General features: G+C 35.0%; 1 long non-coding RNA gene and 1 other non-coding gene across 2 annotated transcripts; one reads left to right on the forward strand and one right to left on the reverse strand.

Annotated features, from left to right (window-relative positions):
* Positions 1–3,569: 3,569 nt before the first annotated feature.
* Positions 3,570–6,280, reverse strand: LOC141658892 (uncharacterized). The gene is made up of 3 exons (XR_012549507.1): positions 6,110–6,280; positions 5,943–6,016; positions 3,570–3,696 (listed from the first exon to the last, which is right to left on the reverse strand). It is a non-coding gene; the product is annotated as an uncharacterized LOC141658892 (long non-coding RNA).
* An 11,702-nt stretch (positions 6,281–17,982) lies between these two features.
* Positions 17,983–18,089, forward strand: LOC141589511 (small nucleolar RNA R71). Its single transcript, XR_012520446.1, has one exon. It is a non-coding gene; the product is annotated as a small nucleolar RNA R71 (small nucleolar RNA).
* Positions 18,090–18,949: the final 860 nt, after the last annotated feature.

Genomic DNA, 18,949 nt, shown 5'->3' on the forward strand with positions numbered 1-18,949 from the left:
TAAAACAAGAAAGATCGACACATTGTCGAGTAACCTATCACCGTTACCTTTTCGCCCTTCAAAATTCTGAGGAAAGCGCTTACAGAATACGAGCTTCCTCCTTCATCGATTTCTTGGTGGGAGGAAGAAAACGACATAAAGAAGCTGAAAATCAGGACTTTTATGAGGCGGGTCAAACTGAAATCACCACAAAATCATAGCTTTCTTACCTAGAAAGATGAAGGAGGAAGTAAGGAGAAGAATGGTGGAAGTATTAGAGGAAAAGGTTGAGAAACGAAGTCGGAATCCGGGTTTTTATGTCACGAAAATGGAGTTGTTGGTCTGGGTTTGTTGTTGTTGTTGCAGGGGATTGTTGTTGCTGCTGTTTAACGCAAGGAAAGGAAAGGAAGAAGAAAAGAAATGGGGGTGGGGTACACGGCATCACTCAACAACAAAAATTAATAATAATAATAATAATAATAATAATAATAATAATAATAATAATAATAATAATAATAATAATAATAATAATAATAATAATAATAATAATAATAATAATAATAATAATAATAATAATATATTTTAAGTTAGAGATAAGGTGAGTGAGTAGGTGTATGAGTGTTGTTGAATTTTGATTGGTCGAGATTAAGAATGGTCTTACTAGACGGAAACTAAGACGGGAATTATTATTATTAATGTCACTATTATTATCCGACCAAAAATACGTATACATATATTATTATATAAATCATGCCTTAAAGATATAATTTAATCGTACGTATTTTTATATAAACGAGCTTTTATGTAATACGTTTATAAAAATCGTGTTTGACATAAAATTAATTAAATTGAATAATTCAAAAATATGAAATAAAGTAATCGAACAGTTTAATAAATTTAAAATGTCAAAATGAGAAATTCACGGGTGTTACAATCACCCCATCTTTTAAAAAGTTTCGTCCTCGAAACTTGAAAGTAGAAATGAAAAGTTATAACAATAAAACTGGAATTGGAATCGGTAACCAAAACATTTTAAAGATTACTTATCGTAAGAATCAAAATCCTTTCAAAAGTTTCCACTAAAATTTTCCGACAAAACCAAGTCGAAAGGCAAATCATTTGTATAAACCAAAATCAACACACTTTCAAAAACATTATCGGAGAGTTTTCAAAAGTGTAAGTCTCATTTATGGAACGAAATTGCTCTTGTCGTGCACACAAGAACGCTAACTTTCCAAGTCAAAGACAGATTCAAAACAAAATCAATTCGCCGACAAGCGTAGAACAAGTTATTAAACGTCTCCAATAACGAGTTCTAACATCCGATCAACGTTAAAATCAAAAGAAAAAGATAATCTACTCAAATTTTCTTTTGCAAAAGCCAAAATAAAAATGAAGATTTCACCTTTAAGCTCAAAAGGGAGTCAAATTGCTGAAAATGTAATATTAAATTTTGACAAAAAGTCATAAACAGATCAAAGTTAATAGAATTTGGATGAAATTTAACGAAATCTCAGGTTTAACAATTAAAATCATGATAAATAAGTCTATACTCAAGGAACAAATATGGAATTAAATCAAACTTTTATTTTCATAATTTTTATAATAGGCAAGGTTTTGTAAAAGTAACATAAATTTTTAACAACGAAACAAAAATGATAGCTTGAAAGTTTAGACATTGTATAAAATGAAAGGCAATTTAGACAACATAATTAAAAAGGTAAGCTAAGAGAGTCCAAACTTAACCAACAAAAGAGCTATGATGAACTCCATAGGGTGAGAATTGAAGTCAAATTTACAAGGATGTAAAAGATAGAGTTCCATAGGTTACTAACATCAAATTTTAAGGAGGCATGATGAAGCGAGGAAAGGAGGTATGAACGGTAACACTCATGGTCAAAGAATAAAGGGAAATTAGACAACAAGGAAACGCCAAGTACTCAAACTTCAAACAACAACATCATCCTAAGCGGTTCTGGAAACTTCCTAACAACAAAACTTATAATCACAACATTCCCAAGAATTTCCTCAATTCACTTATGTTACTTCATTCTAAGCAATTCCATGAAACAAGGTACTCCACTATAAGTGTGATCTCATCACTCCAAATCCTCAAACATCCACAAACAACTTCCACAAGATCAAGGTCAAGGTCAAAATTTCCAACAAAGCTATACTCATATCCAACTAGCGTCAACCACGTGTTTCTCAAATATTCCACAATGTTCTCATTTAGGGTAAGGTAGTAACATGCCAACCCAAAGTCTGAAAAATCACTAGGATCTCAAGTCCTTCTATCCTTTTACTTATTACGGATTCCCAAAAGCAGATCTACACTTATCTACAACATCATCCCATCATCTCAAGTACTCAATACAACCTCAAAGTTTCTAAAACCATAAATTAAAACTATGTCCTTTAACCTAAGCATTGGTGCCAACCATACCTTTATCCTTTCCAGTTACTAAAACAAGTGCTAAGACTCTCCAACAATGTAGCTTACTCTCACTCTCATATCATACCTCAAGTAGTAATCAATATCACTCACTTACAACAACCAATAATCCCACATTTAACATTTCTCACATGGTGACACAAACATTAAACCCTCAAATCCAAGGCAACTACCAAAGTTAATCCCAAACTTGACTTAGTCAATCCTATATCCTCAATTTCACCATTCAGTTTCATCCACCTTAGGTCAAGTACTAAGCACTAGTATCCCAAACATAAACAACAAAGCCAGGTTCTATAACCTTAGTAACCAATGCCACTCACACTTGACATACAAAATCTACCAATCAAATATACTCACTTTATCAAGGATCTAGGTATAAGAATCATCAAGTACGTCTCATCACACTACCTAAGTCTCTCCAACATCAAATCATCTCAAAACCAGGATTAAGGGTCAAACACAACAATCTCCTCAAAAGTCAAATTTCCAACCAAGGTCAACATTCCTCAAAAGAAAGAGTACCATAAAAAGGCGTTAAGGGAGGATAAGCAAGAAACAAAGGACAAGTTAGGAGTACAAGAGTAGCTTTCAAAGTAAAACGGAAGAGAGTTTAGAAAAAGGATAAGCACCAAGAGATAAAGAATAAGGCAAAGTACACAAAGAATGAGAAACATCTTCGAGGAAGTAGAAGCATTCTTCAAAGGTTGAACAATTCTTCAATCCTAAGCAATAGGCATCAAATCCTGATCTTCATGTAGGTAAGCTTACGGTCATTGATCCAAGGACACAACAAATAATAGATGACAATCAACAACCATGTTAGAACCTAAAAAAGAGCAAACACACTACAGACTACCACCTTAGGTCCTTAAGTCTACCTATCTCTCATTCATTATTCAAGGTCAAGTTCACATTTAAATTCGGGGTACACGTGTGTGCGTCGGGAGCAACATATGCTCTGATACCAACTGTGACACCCCGCGATAAAGCGGAAAATATAACTAGTTAATTGATGCGGAAATTAGGGATATTTTAAAAACTTTTAAATTACTAGTTAAAGAATAGCACGCGGGTGCCATTAACGAAAAGAAAACAAAACAACGATAAGACAGATTTAGGTTATTACAACCCAAGTCTAGAAAGCGGGGAAAAGATATCCCACGAATAAACAAATAAAGGGTTTCTAAATTAGAAACTAAGGTCCAAGGGTTTAGTTCTCGCTAGCCCACACGTCTTCCCCACGTAAGCATCTTCACCACCTGTCATTCATGTAAACATGAACGCCACAGTCAGTGGGGAGTAACTCAAGGTTCTCCCAGCCACAATATGTCGAAATGCAAGTAACAAACACTTAATTAAACATATTAATCATGCATCATATGTGAACCATGAAGAATAAGGAGATATAATGAACAATCATGGTGCAACAGGCATAATACTTTCTTAGTAGAATAGGCATGGTATATGAGGATGTATATACAATCAAAAAAATAGAATCACCAAGTCAACCCACTCATGTTGACACGACTCAACAAGTGTAAGACATATACTTAGTATGAACTCACAAGACAAACCATCTAGACTCCAACCTCTTGGTAGGACGACGATCATAATACGGTCCTAGTCTAAACCTGGATCAAGACTCTCGGGATGGACGTCACCCGATTCGACAAACGATAAACCAATCGTATCCAAGACTCGAAACATGGCACACACTCGTAACCAAAGGTCGAGTAACCTCTAATCGGAAACATGGCACACACTCGTAACCAAAGGTCCGAAGAAAGGCGGAAGGATATCCTAATTCGGAAACATGGCACACACCCGTAACCAAAGGTCCGAAAGAAGAAGATAACCCAATCCGGAAACATGGCACGCACTCGTAACCAAAGGTCCGAAAGGGGTAAAGATAACCCAATCCGGAAACATAGCACACACTCGTAACCAAAGGTCCGAAAGGGGTAAATAAGGAATGTCAAGTAGTCACACAATGTAAAACGTCACACTTGAGTCACAATAGGAGTAAGAATGATCATGCAAACATCATATGACACGGGATCTTTAATGTCTCATTCATACTCATGGCTTGCATCTCACCATGAGTACGGATGGGAACATCAATCCCGACGATCATATCGCAACTAGAGGGCTTATAGCTCACCCCTAGTATCCGATAGGACCAAGACTCTCACACCAGAATAATACAAGACATTATCAAGAATGTGACTCTTACAAGTACTTATAATAAATATCTCATACTTGTATTATATTAATAAATATTCCATTTTATAATTTAACATGCCGGTTAAAAAAAATATACCAAGTGATAGTGAATAATTTACGTTATATGAAATATACGGGATAAAATGTGACCAAGTCCAAGTGACTCATTTATGAGCCCAATAAACAAATTATAAGGAGTCCAACAATTAAATCACATTAAGCCCAACAAACAAGATATGTTAGATCAACACAAGTCCAATACATGTAATACATTTAGTCCAATAATTAAGGTGTAATGAATCCATTAAATGCCATAAAGTGAACCCAAAAATTTAAGGAGTAGTGAGCCCAACAACTAAACAAGAGTTAGCCCAATGATAAACCTCGGTTCTTGATATATACTCACGATCAAGATTTAGAATATAAATAATGTTCTCCACACAATATTACCATGATTACACGCATCTTAAAATGTACTAATAATAGTCAACAACCATCATCCTGCCGCACACAAGGAATGCCAAAGTCGTTGCTTATTACTCTCTTTTCATCATCTAAAATCTTAACAGAGAACAAAGAGAACTCACTAGTGTCCTAAGTGGTACCTGACAGCCTAATCTCCAACATTTATTATCAATGAACCTCAATTACATTACTATTAACCAAATCACAACCTGAAAAACGCACAGCTTATATAACGCTCTCAATACCGACCGTCAACCGTCAAATCCCTAACTCACCAGTCACAAATAAAACTGAGTAACGACAACCAAAACGAGACGAGCATAAGACGGGTACATACACACGCATTTATACGCTCATTCCCATACGGACTAAAAAACTTTCACTACTCTTTGTCTCGTCCCAAGGCAGTGGCCAAACTAGTCGATGTCACGGTTCTAAGGCTGAGTTCAGCAACCCCATTCAGCTCCAATTCAAGACGGAGTTAAAGCAAGTTGAGACGGAAATTAAGCACGACTAAAATTATGGATAAACCCCACAAATTTCACCACATTAAAGCTCAGAAAAGGGACAGAATATGCAGCCAATTCATCCGTGAGGCAAAGCACAGCACACACTCGAACAACCGTACAACCGAATTCATTTAAGAGGAAGAGGCTATGAAAACAGCCCAATAAACATGTAAAAATGCTTACAAAATTCACACATTCAACCAATACCATGAGAAAGACAAAAAGGTTTAGCCTTTACAATGAAAACGAGTGAAAACCGAGTAAAACAAGAAAGATCGACACATTGTCGAGTAACCTATCACTGTTACCTTTTCGCCCTTCAAAACTCCGAGGAAAGCGCTTACAGAATACGAGCTTCCCTCCGGTTCATCAGTTTCTTCAGCTGGGAGGAAGAAAACGACATAAAGAAGCTGAAAATCGGGACTTTTATGAGGCGGGTCAAACTGAAATCACCACAAAATCATAGCTTTCTTACCTAGAAAGATGAAGGAGGAAGTAAGGAGAAGAATGGTGGAAGAATTAGAGGAAAAGGTTGAGAAACGAAGTCGGAATCCGGGTTTTTATGTCACGAAAATGGAGTTGTTGGTCTGGGTTTGTTGTTGTTGCAGGGGATTGTTGTTGCTGCTGTTTAACGCAAGGAAAGGAAAGGAAGAAGAAAAGAAATGGGGGTGGGGTACACGGCATCACTCAACAACAAAAATTAATAATAATAATAATAATAATAATAATAATAATAATAATAATAATAATAATAATAATAATAATAATAATAATAATAATAATAATAATAATAATAATAATAATAATAATAATAATAATAATAATAATAATAATAATAATAATAATAATAATATATTTTAAGTTAGAGATAAGGTGAGTGAGTAGGTGTATGAGTGTTGTTGAATTTTGATTGGTCGAGATTAAGAATGGTCTTACTAGACGGAAACTAAGGCGGGAATTATTATTATTACTGTCACTATTATTATCCGACCAAAAATACGTATACATATATTATTATATAAATCATGCCTTAAAGATATAATTTAATCGTACGTATTTTTATATAAACGAGCTTTTATGTAATACGTTTATAAAAATCGTGTTTGACATAAAATTAATTAAATTGAATATTTCAAAAATATGAAATAAAGTAATCGAACAGTTTAATAAATTTAAAATGTCAAAATGAGAAATTCACGGGTGTTACAGTTTTCTCAACCTAAAGATCACTTTGTTCAAGTGTACATACGATTATACAAATCTAACTCGGTTATTTTTACACGAGATCGAGTATTTTGTGGTAAGATTAAGGCATGATGTTGACATGATATGCTGGCTGGTACTGTGGTAGGTAGTGGTGATTAGACGATTCACCATTGAATATGGTCGCTATAGAATTACCAATTACTGTTATGCACTTATGCTCATTGCCTCATTGTACAACTGTATTTGGTTCCTCGTAGGCATTCAGTCAATGAGAGCTATTTTATTTTCCTGTAATATTCCGAACACTTTATTTCCCACTCCTTACTTCCCAATTTCATTATTTGGAAATGGTACTCCGTATTTTTCTCTTTCTTAGCAAAATTTGTAAATATGATATGTTGTCGTTATCTTTTTGCATAGGTTTTAGTATATTTTGCACAAATGTCAACTTTTACTGTTCCTAAATTTCATTGTCGTGTTATTCCTCCATTCAAAAATAACGAGGCAACTATATGGAAAACTGTGTTTTGGCATTGACCTAAATACCTTTTTCTCTTATTATCCATCAATGTTACCTAGGATACAAATCTTATTACTATTTGAAATGTCATTTGAAATTTGTTTTGTGCTACCATATATTCCATTGTTTAAATCTGTTGGCGCAAAATTTGTTTTAGCGTTGACCCTAGAGTTTGTGTAGTCTTCACATAGGAACACTATCAAAGTAATAGTCCTTTCCAAATATTTGATACTAGGTTTTAATGAAACTTGGTGTTTGTGAACTAGGTACTAAACTTTGCGGGTTCATAACTTTATATGCACCAGAATGTTTTGCTAAAAACCTACTATACAAACGTGCCAAATTTGCATTGATAGTAACCCTTGGCTATCACGATTTGCGATTATTGCTTTCTTTGTACATGCCTCCAAAACCATCGTCGACCATATCTACCTGATTCTGTTGAATTCAGCCGACTAAGCTTCACTTGAAACTTGACTCATACAAATGAGGGGTAGATCACTTAATTACATGTGAAACATAGTATCGTGTTGATAAGTAATGTGACTACTGTACCTGTTATGCGTGACTCTTATATCAGTTTCATTATGTTTTATTCAACAAATTTCTCAATTGTGTTCGTGTACTTTACAGGAACCTCGACAAACCCATGAAATTTACGAGGTGAGATTTCAAAACATTTGATTTTTTTTTTATTTCAATCTTGATTTTGGTCCTTTTTTATTTGTTTTTATCAATTGAGATTCAACGTCATTCATTTATGGTGTGTTAAAATGTCTCAGAATTTGGGGGTTTACTATAGTCAGGTGAATTTTGCTACTCACAAGTCACAACTACCACTTTCCTCTTTTGATACACCTCTTTTTAAAGAAAAAATATCAAATTCCGTTAAAACTTGGTTATATTTATCCCACATAACAAATATTTTGTCTTCATTCTTTTTAGCTCAAAGTTTATACCTTATATTCAATTATTTATCATTTTCTGTTGACATTTTTGTGCTTATCATAACTTTAACATTAGGGTAAAACTTGATTTTATTGATTTATGTTCATCCGTAGAACTTTTATGTGGGGTAAATGTATTTGATACTTTGAGTGGTGATTCTCGCGTTTTTATATTTGGTTGTTGACAAATTATTTTAGGAGTAAAATCTGTCACTATAGGAGGTGGAAAAAGTGTTCTCTATTTAAGATTCTCCCTCCCTCCCTTCTAATTTGTACTTCGTATTCGGGCCTATGTGACAAGAAAATGATTGATAAAGTAATTATGAAAGGATGACGCTATGGGTTGAGCTTCATATATATTTTTCTTCAATCTTAAAACTAATTCTTCTTCTGTTTAGGATTGGAAAGGGTATCGACGGTTGAACGATCATCACGTCCTCCAAAGAACTATGCTACCAACGTCTACCAGAATTCTGGAATCTCTGTCTCAAGGTGTTTTGAAATCCCACAAATATGATATGGTGATGATTGGCAGATAAGCACAACTAATGGTAGCCATAAACCCTATGTAAAGATATGAGGTTACTGACATATATTTGGGGTCACACACTGTCATAGAGATCTAAATGTCAGTTTTAGTTTCACATCTTGCATCTTAAGTTACAACTTACGGAGTACTTTATTATGAAGGAGTATTATTTTAGACTTTCTTTAGCTCATTGATCAAAATCAATGTATATAAGAATCGTGTATGTATGTTACTTTAGGAGAGAACTCATTGAAGAATAGACTGCCGCCGTATGTCCCCTCCTTTGTTTTCTCCATCTCCTCTCTAAAAATTACTCATTCTCTCTTTATTTTCATGCATAAAGTTAAAGCCGTTGGATGATGATAGAATACGATCCGGACCGTTAAAAAGCAAATGGACCATTCATTACTTTTAAAAAATGGAGAGGATCTTGACTCTGTATAACAAAAATAATAGGCCAAAAGACGCATTCCTAATTTCCTACCAACCATACCTGATTTCTCCTTGGTTTACTTTTTTTGTAGTAGGTCTTGCTGAAGAGCTAAGGCGGTCTTAAGTTACGTAACTCTCACAATCCCTGATGTAAGGTATTTGTCGTCACTTCCCAATCAAAAATATAATTTATAAACCCAATTAAAAGTAGTATTTATTCGGGTGTCGAACACAAAGATGGCGGGGGTGTATACTTAGTCCGTTTAAATCCTATTTTAGTCAAACAAAAGTAAGAGGTTGATTAAACTGTAAACTAAGATGCAATAAGGTATAAAATTTAAACTAAATGAAATTGTTTTTTTAATTAATAAGGGGAGGCTAAGGTCTTTGGGTTCACAAAGGGCAATTAGGGGGAGAAACAAGGTCTAACAAGAGAAGGGTAATAATAGTGGTCAAGGGATTAAGACTAATTTCTTAGTCACCATAAGCTCCTCAATAAGTTGTCACTTTATCGAGATGAACTAGCTACAAATAAAGCATAAAGACTACCCAATAGCATGAGCACCAAGACGGATCGAATGCATCAAAGAGATGTTCTAACTTTCATTAAAACTCATTGATAAACACTTCTAAAACTATCTAATAGCACAATGCACCAAGGTAAGCCAAACATGTTAATGAAATGTCCAATTTTCATTGAGGCATTTCCACAAACACTTCAAATGCATTAAGAATAGAAACCACATAATCACCCAATTCAAAAGGTTAACAACCCAAATTCATCCCCTTAATTACCCAAATTCCCCCTAGACCCTAGATTAGACTACTCACACATGTTCATGGGTGAGAATTCAACAATAAATTGCAACAAAACACAAGTAAACATTGTAAACATGATAAAAATTACTACTTTAGATGAATAATGATTAAACAACATAAGAAATATAAACAAATTGAAGTAAATGTAAATAAAAGATGAGAATTATACCAACTAAGAGGAAAGGAACAAGTTTGGATAATAATGGAAGATGAATTTCTTCTGGTCTTCCAAATACAACCCAAAAGACTAAATGTAAACTATTGGAAATTGAAGAACTAGCTTAAACTAGAGAATAATTAAACTATTATTGAAGAAAGATTGCAACTTTTTATTAAATGAAAATGAGAGAGAAAATATTAGGGTTCTACAATATTGCGAGAAAATAATAATCTAGTCTAATTCTAATTTAATTTCTAAGGTAGTATGGTAGATTGTGACTAAGTTATAATCTTTTTATACTAGAATAAATAATAATAATAATAATAATAATAATAATAATAATAATAATAATAATAATAATAATAATAATAATAATAATAATAATAATAATAATAATAATAATAATAATAATAATAATAATAATAATAATAATAATAATAATAATAATAATAATAATAATAATAATAATAATAATAATAATAATAATAATAATAATAATAATAATAATAATAATAATAATAATAATAATAATAATAATAATAATAATAATAATAATAATAATAATAATAATAATAATAATAATAATAATAATAATAATAATAATAATAATAATAATAATAATAATAATAATAATAATAATAATAATAATAATAATAATAATAATAATAATAATAATAATAATAATAATAATAATAATAATAATAATAATAATAATAATAATAATAATAATAATAATAATAATAATAATAATAATAATAATAATAATAATAATAATAATAATAATAATAATAATAATAATAATAATAATAATAATAATAATAATAATAATAATAATAATAATAATAATAATAATAATAATAATAATAATAATAATAATAATAATAATAATAATAATAATAATAATAATAATAATAATAATAATAATAATAATAATAATAATAATAATAATAATAATAATAATAATAATAATAATAATAATAATAATAATAATAATAATAATAATAATAATAATAATAATAATAATAATAATAATAATAATAATAATAATAATAATAATAATAATAATAATAATAATAATAATAATAATAATAATAATAATAATAATAATAATAATAATAATAATAATAATAATAATAATAATAATAATAATAATAATAATAATAATAATAATAATAATAATAATAATAATAATAATAATAATAATAATAATAATAATAATAATAATAATAATAATAATAATAATAATAATAATAATAATAATAAACCAGCACCAAATATAACAAAACAAATGAAAACAACAAAAAGGGGAAAGGAGAAAACGACAAGACACAGAAACGCAGCTCCATGGGTCTCAGCCGGCTCACCGGCCGACGGTGTGTGACCGGCACAAAACCCGCTGTAACTTTGAGGTGAAATTGATAGGATTTAGAGCCGGTGAGGGTGTCGGTAGACGGTTGACCGTCTGAGAGCCCTTTGCTGAATGGTTGCGGATTGAGAGCCGGTGAGGCGGCAGCCGGTCGGCCGGCTCAGAGAACGATTCCGAGTTTCATGCTTGATGATGGTGTGGGTGATGGCGGCTGCGAGATGGGTTGCTGCTGATCGGAGCTCGGAGATGAGCGAGTTGAATTGGGGAGCAATGGTGATGGAAACTGGTGGTGTTGGTATGGTTAATGAATAGAGGTGAATTAATGGTGAGTGAAGATTGGTGATGTGAGGCAGATGAGCAGACGGAGTTGGGTTGGAGTCGTGGTGGAGATTAATGGAGGTTGATGTGGTTGCTGCCATCGTGTACAGACTACAGAGGACGGAAATGAATGAAAATGGTGGTGTATGGTGGATGTCGTGGCTTGATGGTGAAGGAGGTGTTCCGAGGTGAAGGGAGGAATAAATGGTGAGCATTGTCAATGCTTTGAATCGGGTTCCAGTTGCGAGTTGAAGAACGTGGTGTTGGCTGCTTGTTGTTTGTTGACACGGTTCCGATGTCGGGTTTTTAGACGAAGAAGATGGCAATGGTGACGGGTTAGTGTTGATGAATGGTGCGTGAATTGGGTTTATGGAATGATGGTGAAGTGTTTATTAAATGGAGGATTAAGGAGATGATATGGTTATGGTAAATAGAGGGAGCTTGGCTATTAAATGGAGATTTTGCCATTGTTATTAGAAAATGATGATTGGGGATTTGGAATTGCAGGAGGACGAAAAGGGAAGCAGGGGGTTTGTTTGGATTTGCAATTTGGGTGGGTTGATTGGTCAAGGTCAATGATTCACCTTGACTATGCTCTTCAATTACTCCCTTGCCTTTCCCATTTAACCGGTCTTCATTCTATCGGTTTCTGTCTCGTTTTTCCTTCCTTTATTCGCGAACCCGACTCGGCTTATGACCTTCCTCACGAACTCGTACCTACAAGATCACATAGCGAATGTGAATCCCAAATTCCGACAAAAATATACATTTATTCGCGATAAATAGGATTAAATTATTAAATACAAATTATTCTAATAAATGAGCTATTTAACGATTAAGGCACACAAAATCGAGTCGGAATAAGCTATAAATGAGGGGTAAAATATGACTAAAATGCTACTCATCAAATCTCCCCACACTTAAACCTTACTCGTCCTCGAGTAAGCTCATTAAATTAAACTAAGACCCGTAATATAAAAGGACTAGATAAACTAATAATATCCGATGAAAGGCAATTAACGAGCCTTCTCCGTCCCTTCAACTCACAACGAGACACTTATGAGGTAAAGTGCCTCTTTGCAAGGCAAGTGGGGTCTTGCCAAAATGACGATGCATCCAACATGTAAGCACATATGCAAGTAATAGAATGCATCTAATAAAAAGTCACCCACTTTCCTCATCTAAGCGGGGTTTTGCTTCAAAATTGAAAGGTCTAGGTTAGGTGAAACCGTCTCAAAACCTCAACGAGATGCCAACTCCCTGAACGTGGCACAAGCAACCCAAATATGTTCACACAAGCGAAAGAAACACATTCTAAGGCGGGGAAAAGGGGAAGCAAAGCTAGCCCTCCAAGAATGACATAACACGCGCAAGATTCAACCAAAAGAGACCCATGGCTAAGGGGACTTAGACCACCGACAACCTCACGGATTTTACTCGTCACTCATTTAAAGAGTGGGTGTTTTTGAACAAAAAGTAGCCAAACACTCTCCTACTACGACTCGTGAGAACGTGTCCGCAATCTAATGTGTAAAACAGTCCTATGTCCAAATGAGATGCAAAATGTAACAATGCGCAAGCCATGAAATAAGGGTTGTAATGGGGCTAAGGAGTAGGGCGGAACGGGATTGGTGCAAGCACCGTTTGGATATGTGGAGTTCAAATCAAGAATTATCGACACATCATATCCCTTTCCTTATTGCAACACCTGAGACACGTCTATGCCGTAACATAGAATGGATCACCAAAACTATGCAAAAATTGCATAAACCCAACTCAAATTGGAAAAATTTGAAAGTACTCCTCTTATTTCAACAAATGGTAACGTCTACACCCTAACAAAAACCCGGTTTCCCAAGTCATGCAAAAATTGTGTAAACCCGACTCATTTTGGAAAAACATCAATTTGCCCCTTTATTTAGCAACGGCTCTTTCTACCCCGTTTAATGATGAGGAGAGGTGTTGCTTGCCTTTTTCTTCTTTTAACACAAATATATACAAAACAACCAACTCTTTTTTTTGAATTTTTCACAACTTTTTCACTTTTCTATTTTGTTTTTCATTTTTTTTAAAGCCTCTTAATTATATACAATGCCAAATGCATACTAAGTTCCGACCCAAGTGGATATGTATACTATCCAACACTATGACTCAAATCACCTCCTAAAACACTACTATAAAACTGACCAATTCGGGATCAAGGAAGGGTGGTTATGGGATGTAGCTATTTTAGTGAGTTTGCCAAATGAATAAGTTGAGGCTCAAAGGGGGTGAATCAAAAAGGGAGATAATGGAAGGGACAAAACAAGGCAATTTGGCTATGTGAGGTTCATATGCATGTGGAAACAAATTTTATTTCATAACTTGTGCACAAAAAAAAAATGAAATGCAAATCATGGCCTAAGGACGGAATGACACACTTATGCGTCTAGACATAACACGTCTCGCGAGGAGACCTACTTACAATCCTAAGTGGGGGTCGGGTATGAATGCACCGACTCTAGGAGGCTCTAATCCTCACATTTGAGTAGTTTGGTCGAGGTCTAGGTCTAGCTTACGGTCCTCTCGGTCTCACAAGGCGGCCAAAACTTGGTGGACATGCCCTTTTTCCCATATGCTACCATGGGACACGGGTGTGAGCCATGGGGAGGGGGAAGGCACGGTCAAGACATAAATCATCATTGGAGTATCATAATCCCTCCCTAGACCACATTTTTCGAAAACATGAATTCACAAACTCAATGCAAACGCAAATTAAGCACAAACAAATATATACAAGACATAATGCATGCGGAAATTAAACAAACATGAATTGAAACGTGCAACAAGTTTGACTAATCTTAGCAACACATCAACACCAACAATCCAAAAGTTCCCAAAGAGAACATCCCAGGCACAAAATTTCCCATCCTCCTTCAAATATGCAAGATATATAAAGAAAGAACGGTAAAGGAGTAAGAGATTAGAACGAGTTTACCAAGCGACTTCTAGCTCCTTTTTGCCTCAAATGGTCAATGCATATGCCAAAGGTTAGCCAAACATATATATACAATGCAATATTTTTGGAATTTTTGATTTTTTTTTCGATTTTTAGGCATTTTCTTTCATTTTCTTAAATTTACAAGTATATAATGATATGAACAAATATAGATAATATTCACAAAGTGGATATTTCCCTCCCCACACTTGAAATTTATATTGTCCTCAATGGAACAAAGTATAGGGAGAGAATAGGAAAAATAAACAACATATTTTTGGTGGTTTTAGAATTTTTCGAAATTAAAGAACATGTTTTTGGATTTTTTTGAATATTTGAAAATAAATAACATGTTTTTGTATTTTTAAAAATGATGGAATTTCCTCCCCACACTTATTTATTTACATATTTCCAATGGAAATAAATGTGTGGAGGAAATTCAGAAATGAAATACATGTTTTTGTTGATTTTTTATTTTGTCAAATTTTTAGTGATTTTCAAATAACTATGCAATACATGATCTAATCTATATGTAATATTAAAATATGATGCAAGCTATACTATATGAATGCAAAGAGAGCTAATTTAGATTAGCTTCTATTCGAATCATGTCACTAAATGCAAAATTCGGTAAAAACTTAATTAAAGAGGAGGAGAATATATACATTGCGGTGGTTCTTAAGTAACTCCACCAAACCTCTTCATTCAAGGACTTCATTCAACCGGGATCAATATCCCGAGATTCCATCAACCTTCTACCTTCAATACAAGGATCAACAACACATGAACCCTTGTTCTTCATCATCAAAGCATGCAACTTACCCATGGCATCTTGAACTTCTTACCATTTTCGGTTCATTTCTTCTTCAAGCTTTTCCTTAGTCTCTTTGTCAATAATAGGGTCCCATACCCTCTTTCCTTTCGATCTCTTCCTCCATCTCTTTGGCTTCTTCTTCTCAATTCCCAATTTTGATTTTGGAGAGGCATTGGTGCTAGAATCGAACTCGGTTTCCCAAGTCTTGCCCTTTTCCCCACACTTATCTTTAGCATTCACTTCTTCTTCAAGGAACTTATCCGGTGGCTCATAATCAACTTTTGGCTCACAAGCAATCAAGAATTCCATGTTCTCATCTTCTTCATTCTCATGGAGTTCTAAAGTTTCCACGGCAAATATGTTTTGAACCACGGTTTTCTTTGAAGCGTGTGGTAGCTTGAACTCAACTTTTTCCTTCCCGAATTTGAATGACAATCGTCCCTCTTTGACGTCTATGACGGCTCCTCCCATGGCCAAGAATGGCCTACCAAGAATGATACGAGAGCGTCGTCCCATAGGGATATCCAATACAACAAAATCGGTAGGAATTGAAAGCTTACCAATTTGAACCATGATATCCTTGAGAATCCCATTTGGAGATTTGATTGTCCCGTCGGCAAGCTTGATTGTAATGGAAGTGCGGGCTAAGCTTGAAATATTCAACCTCTTCAAAAGGGTAAGTGGTATGACACTCACACTTGCCCCTAAGTCACACAAAGCACTATCCACCTTTTGGTCACCCACGGTACATGGAATTGAGAAACTCCCGGGGTCATCAAGTTTGAAGGGGATTTCTTTAGACTTGACCACATTGCACTCTTCACTTGAGGCATCAAGCTCATGTCTACTAATGTTCACTCTTCTAGAAATGCCTTCTTCTTGCTTGGCCAAAGAGTGTTCTTCTATCATCACCATCTCTTCTTCTTCCGGGTTCTTCTTAACATCTACCACCACATTTGGTGGTAGAAGAATTTCTTCAAGCACGAATTCTTCACTCATAGTGGTTGGTGTAGTCATAACCATCTCTCCCTTATCCGGGTCGACTTCAACATCCAAGCTTGTACCATGAATTGTCATTATTTACTCAAGCACATAGTCTTCTATGCTCTCTTTTTCGGGCTCATGGTCAACTTCTTGGAATGTTTCCATAGCCATGGAAAAGGGACTAGTGTAAGATAACTCCTCTTGACTTGGCAAATCAAATGACTCTTCTTTTTCCTCTTCAACTCCAACCATGATAGCATTAACTTCCTTTGCCTTCATAGGGTCTCTTGGATTTTGCCCTTATCTTAGAAATACACCCGGTGGTTTTTGAGAACTCATGAGATCTTGGGAAGCCACTTTAGCTTCAAGACTCTTGATTTGTTGTTGGGTATTACTTGCCAAATCCCCTATCAACTTCACTAAGTTGTCATATTTATCATCTCCCATGGTGTTATTTTCTTGGGGTGGTGGCTCTTGGTTGCAAGGTTGGTTGGAAATTAGAGGAGGAAAGCCATATCCTTGATCTCTAAAGTTGGAATTTTGGTTGTTCCCTTGGTACCCTTGATTGAACCCTTGGTTTTGCCCTTGGTTGTACCTTTGATTATTGTTGTATCCTTGTTTGAACTCATTGTTGTTGTTACATTGATTGAATCCTTGACCAAACCCTTGGTTGGCTTGGTTTCCTTGGTAAAAGTTTTGATTACCTTGGTTCCCTTGGTTACACCCATAATCTTGGTATGCGTGAGATTGGTTGAAAAAGTTTTGGTTGGATCCTTGGTTGTTGTTGAATAAGGACCTAGGTGGACGGTTGGAGAAATTGTTAAATGCTTGGAAAGCATTCACCTCTTGCACATTGTTCCCATCAAAGTTGTTGTAATGGTTATTTGCACATACTTCATAAGTGTGACCCATACCTCCACATGACTCACAAGTTGATCTTTGCATCACTTCTTCCATGGTTGGTCCATGAGATGTGGTAGTTTGGCTCACTTGGTTCACTTGCTTCTTCTTACTCAACTCTTCAAGCTTCTTGGTTAGTATATCAAGCTTAGAATTGGTCTCCACATTCACTAAGAATTCGGGAGGGTGCTTACTTCTTCTCAATACATTCACTCTTGTGCCATAGTTTGCCTCGGAGTCCACCATTTTCTTGATTAGAGTAGTGCCTTCTTCATCATTCAAGTGATCAAATCCTCCCCCCGCGGAGGCATTTACCATCTCCTTAGTCCTCGGTAGCAAAGTTTGAAAGAATGTTTGAGTGATGTACCATTCCGGGATTCCATGATGGGGACAACTTGCTATTAAGTCTTGATATTGGTCCCAAGCTTCACCTAAAGACTCCCCGTCTTCTTGTTGAAATGTATGAATCTCATTACGGAGCATTGCGGTCTTTGATGAAGGGTAATATTTGGCCATGAATGCTTTAGCCAAGGTATCCCATGTCGTGAAGGTAACTGGGGGGTGAATGTTCAACCACCGGTCCGCCTTGCCCGTCAATGAAAACGGAAACAACATCATTGTCAAGGTGTCCTCAGACACCCCATTCTTTTTCATCATTGAAACCTTCCTCTTAAACTTCCGGAGGTGAGCATGGGCATCCTCTTCAATATGCCCCCCGAACAAATCCTTCTCAATCAACCCGACTTGGGCGAGATGCATCTCAAAGGTGTTGGGAGCCAAGGCGCCAAAATTAATTGGGTCACAAGCATCATTGTGGTTAGGACGGTTATGGTCACGTAAAGCCATTGGTGGTGGTGGATTTGGTATATGAGGGGGTGGTGTTTGAGGTGGAGTATTTGGGAGTTGGAAATTGTAGAAAGGATTTTCTAGGAGGTGATCAATGGTGTTGTTTGGTTGTTGTTGTGTTGTGCTTTCAAAGAGAGGTTGGGTGGGTGAATTTGCTTGGTTTATGGTTGCTTGAGAAGAGGTTCTAACCCTTGCAATGGTCCTATTCCTTAAGGCTCTAAAAAGGCTTTCGGGATCGGAGTCAAAGAGCAAAGCTTGGTGGTTCCTCCTAGGCATACAACTTGGCAAACCGTAAGACTCCTATTGCTTTTACACACTAGGGTAAGGCAAAAATCACACACACTCTACAAGAAGCACACAAACTACACAAACAACAAGTAAAAACTAAAGCTAGAAACTTCAACTAACTAAGCATAACCTAACGCCATCCCCGGCAACGGCGCCATTTTGATGTAAGGTATTTGTCGTCACTTCCCAATCAAAAATATAATTTATAA

The sequence above is a fragment of the Silene latifolia genome, chromosome 6 (genome assembly GCF_048544455.1).
Source record: "Silene latifolia isolate original U9 population chromosome 6, ASM4854445v1, whole genome shotgun sequence".
Lineage (NCBI taxonomy): Eukaryota > Viridiplantae > Streptophyta > Magnoliopsida > Caryophyllales > Caryophyllaceae > Silene > Silene latifolia.